Below are 5,142 nucleotides of genomic sequence, written 5' to 3' on the forward strand. Positions count from 1 at the left end.
AAAAAAATGACATTGAAATAACTAGAGGGGGGGGGGGTATATATGACTTCCCCCCCCCCCCCCAATCTTTAAGGGTTAACAAGGACATTAGTAACGCAACATTATTCCTTCTAATGTTAACAATGACAGTTATATACATATGTAAAACAACAACATTATACTATACTAATTTAAAACAAGGATAAGTATATCCATATGTAGGGCAGCAACATTAAACTATTTAACAAAGTATCCTCATTCCTCTCCCCCTCTGTTTTTTAAAAACTTTCTGAATATAATTGGTTCTTACACAAATATTTTTTTTTATTACTCCCTTATCATTTCTATGGCATTGGGGTACCCAAAAATATAGGTACCCTAAAGTTTTTCTGTGTGTGTGTTTTTGTTATGCAGCAAATGCTACAATAATATTTATAATTCAGTACCAAATTTTGCCCTGGATTGTTGGGCTTGTTTTTATAGATTGTAAGCTCATTTATTTGATTGGATCCACCTGTAAAACTGTAAAAATTTAATTTTGGGACTTTTCTTCTAGGGGCTAGTGGAACTAAAGATCCCCCAAAACACTAAAAATGTAAGTTCTGAGCTTATTTTTAAAGATATCAATCTGATTTTTTTAAAGAAAACTTTTTTAACATAACTTAACTAATTAACCATTACAGATTTCATTTTGGGACTTCCTTTCTAGAGGCTAGTGGAGCAAAAGACCCCCTCTAAAACTATAAATATGAGTTCTGAGCTTATTTTTAGTAGCAAAGCTATTCTATAATTAGTAGTGAAGCTACTCTATTATTTGAAATGTCTATCTGTCTGTCAGTCCATCTGTCCATCTGTCAGAGACAGAAAGGGTGAAACATGATTTTTTCAACTCCTATAAAAGATACAGAGCTGAAATTTTTAGGGATAATTATGGTAATAATCTTCATATTTTCACCAAGTTTCATTAAGTTTTACCAATTGTTTGGGGTGCTAAATCGATTCTTACATTTTTAAGGACTTTCAAGGACTTCCAAGCTTTTTTTTTGAAAGGAACGGTAATTTCCATTTCAGGTTGTAAATCTTTTTTATTCCCAAAACTTTTAACCTTGGAACTAAAATTTGTGGGTATAAATAATCCCAATAATAGAAAAATGCTTTTAACTTTAAAAACTTAATTTTTTCATCACAATGTGTATAATAAAGGATGAATTCCAACATTTATTTGGCCCCCTTTTTGACATATCTCTTTAGATCTCTGGTAAATTATGCTTTTGAAAATCAAAACTCATTTTGATGAAATTTTATTTTGGTGATATCTTTTTTGTTAAAAAAGTTAGGATCATGAAAATATCATTAACCTTACAAGACTCCAAAAAATGCTTTCAACTTAAAACTTATTTTAACTTTTTACTTAAAACTTATGTAAGTTACTTTTTCTTAAGTTACTTTTTCAAAATTTAGGCTCTTTCTAAAATTTTTTTCTTGTGTGGAAATGTTAAGAGATCAAGAACATATGCTACTTTTTTTGATACACTAAGTAATATGGTCTGTAAACCCTATAAAATACTTTTTGTGTGTCATGCTGTATTACATAGAAGCTCCACAATGATGTCTTAGTTCCTAAATGCCAAATTTCATTGGGGGTGGGGGTTATCATACCTGTACATCCCTCCCCCCTTAGACATCAGTGCACTTCATTGCTTGTTTTTATATATAATAGCTTTAAATTTTTTTTTGAATAAAAGTCTAATCCCAAATGACAAATACTATATTAGATATTTTACTATTATTTATTTATTCTAAATGTTAATAATAATTCATGAATATTTATTGTAAATATTAAAGAAACATATGTTAGAAAGAGTAGTTTTGTGTATTTCATATCAATATTAAATATATTTTATTTTTAGTAATTTTTTCTCAGGAGTTTACTTCATTGGAGAACAGAGTTGATAAATCAATCAAAATATCATTAGAGTACATTAGAATCACTTCAAAGGCAGATTGTCTCAGTCTGTGGTTAGAGTGGTTTTGCTGGAACTTTATAACACAACTTTAAATCAGAAACAGAAGATTGATTTATGCAGAAAACTAGTGAATTTGATTTAAAATGATTTGTATAAATTTAAAACAAACTTTCATCAGTCATTTTTTAAACATGAAAAGAATATAAAATTTTTGAATGTATTGTAATACTGTATAATATCATGTAGTTTAATATAATTTGACTTATAAAGTTTTTTTTTACATTAATTATAGGTTCAATTTTGCCAATTTTCATCATGAAAGTAGGAAATAAATCACAAAAAATGGCTTGTTTAAGTGAGGATTTTGTAGCAAAAATCGAAGATTTAAGTAAGAAATTAATCTCAAAAATCGCTTGTTTAAGTAAGAATTTTGTAACAAAAATGGAATATATAAGTGGGAGATTAATCACAAAAATGGCTTGTTTGAGTAAGAATTTTGTAGCCAATATGGAAGATATAAGTAGGAATTTAATCACAAAAATGGCTTGTTTAAGTAAGGATTTTGTAACAAAAATGGAAGATATAAGTAGGAAGTTTATCACAAAAATGGCTTATTTAAATAAGGATTTTGCAACCAAAATTGATGATTTAAGTAAGTAATCAACCCCAAAAATGGATGATTTAAGTAAGCAATCAACCCCAAAAATGTTTTAATTAAGTAAGGATTTTGCAACAAAAATGGATGATTTAAGTAAGTACTCAACCCCAAAAATGGCTTATTTAAATAAGGATTTTGTAGCAAAAATGGATGATTTAAGTAAGCAATCAACCCCAAAAATGGCTTATTTAAGTAAGGATTTTGCAACAAAAATGGATGATTTAAGTAAGCAATCAACCCCAAAAATGTCTTAATTAAGTAAGGATTTTGCAACAAAAATGGATGATTTAAGTAAGTACTCAACCCCAAAAATGGCTTATTTAAGTAAGGGTTTCGTAGCAAAAATGGATGATTTAAGTAAGCAATCAACCCCAAAAATGGCTTATTTAAGTAAGGATTTTGCAACAAAAATGGATGATTTAAGTAAGTAATCAACCCCAAAAATGGCTTAATTAAGTAAGGATTTTGCAACAAAAATGGATGATTTAAGTAAGTACTCAACCCCAAAAATGGCTTATTTAAGTAAGGATTTTGTAGCAAAAATGGATTATTTAAGTAAGCAATCAACCCCAAAAATGGCTTATTTAAGTAAGGATTTTGCAACAAAAATGGATGATTTAAGTAAGTAATCAACCCCAAAAATGGCTTATTTAAGTAAGCGTTTTGCAACAAAAATGGATGATTTAAGTAAGTAATCAACCCTAAAAATGGCTTATTTAAGTAAGGATTTTGTAGCAAAAATGGATGATTTAAGTAAGCAATCAACCCCAAAAATGGCTTATTTAAGTAAGGTTTTTGCAACAAAAATGGATGATTTAAGTAAGCAATGAACTCCAAAAATGGCTTATTTAAGTAAGGATTTTGCAACAAAATTGGATGATTTAAGTCAGTAATCAACCCCAAAAATGGCTTATTTAAGTAAGGATTTTGTAGCAAAAATGGAAGATATAAGTAGGACATTAATCACAAAAATGGCTTGTTTAAGTAAGGATTTTGTAGCAAAAATGGAAGATATAAATAAGCAATCAACTACAAATATAGCCTAAATGGCTGAGAAGGGATTAAATTTTGAGGAAAAATAATCCGGATTAAAATCTTAATCTGTAAGACATTTACCTCAAAAGCGTCCGATTTTGCTGATTCTTATCAGCCACCCTTATTTTTGGGGTTTTTTAGGGGTTTATAGGGCAATAATAGTTCTTCAAGTAAGCAATTAACCTACGAAAATGGCTCGTTAGTCCGACATGTCCGATTTAAGTAAGCCACTTTTGTTGTAAAGTGCGGACTTTCCCGATGTGAGCACGTCCTACTTAAATCTGACAAAAATGCTTATATAAGCACAAAAAAAGGTAAATTGCTGAGACAGAGATTACTAGGGGTGTGTATATTATATTGAAAGAGAGAGTTACTTAAATGTACGTTCAAGGGTCGCTATAGAAAATAGTGTCACATTACTCTTTTTGATTAAAGGGTACTTGTGACTGTACTCTGATTTTCTGCTAGAGACATACTCTGGGATCCACTTAGAGATGGTTTTATTCTTCTTCTTCCCACCATTTCCCTATACTTTCCCCTGCGAGCCCCTATAATTTAGATTTTCCCCCGCTATTTTCTCCCACCCTCTTGACTCTATTGCCCCTCTTTACGTCTGCTCGCGTCTCATATGTTGCGGCGAACGTATTACACAGTAGTGAGAGTTTTTCGACCAGAGGTGCCGCAACTGCATAAACCATACGCACAAACCATTGCGTCATATTTGTTAGCCCTGGTTGTAAATAATGTCAGGAACCTAATATAAAAAATCCCTTTTTCAAACAGTTAGACTAACTAAGTTAATATCTAGTTTTATGAATGGATGAAAGTAATGGGGGTGCGCGAAGTGAACTGTAAATTTTTTACACAACATTACACCAAAATATAAAAGGGTTGTAGAGGAGTATGATCTTTATGTGGATGATATCTTTTTTTCAAGGGGGTGGATAACCCCCCCTCCCTACCTTCTAAGTATCCATCCCATTTAAAAATCAACATAAACAAAAGTCAAAGATGTGTTCTTTAACTGTAAGTTTTTGTCTCACCCTCTTATATTTATGGTGACTCGATTCCCCCCTGACTGTTAAGAAAAATTGAACCAATGATTATTTTTCAAAAATATGATAAACAATTTCTTTTTAAAAGCGTGCAGAAGAGGGGTGTAGATATGAATATGGGGTGTACCCGTAGGAGTTTGTATCCATGCCCCCCCCCCCCTGGCAAAACAAATGGGGTTGGATACAACCTCCTCACGTTTTGAACAGACAGAAAAATTTTTATCATAGAGAAAAATACTTTTTTTTTAATTTTCTGAAAATTCAAATCAATGTTAAAATATTTTTTATTTGATTTAGCTATCTAAGCATTTACAAGAATATGTAGTTGAAGTGGCTGAAATTATTACACTCTGGTACATCTGATATTTTGCTAACATAAGTTGGTCATCTTTCCCTATCACACACACACACACGCACACACTCACATAAACGCAAGTTTCTCGCTTTT

Source organism: Acartia tonsa, chromosome 2, assembly GCF_053477335.1.
Source record: "Acartia tonsa isolate MP-2025a chromosome 2, ASM5347733v1, whole genome shotgun sequence".
NCBI lineage: Eukaryota > Metazoa > Arthropoda > Copepoda > Calanoida > Acartiidae > Acartia > Acartia tonsa.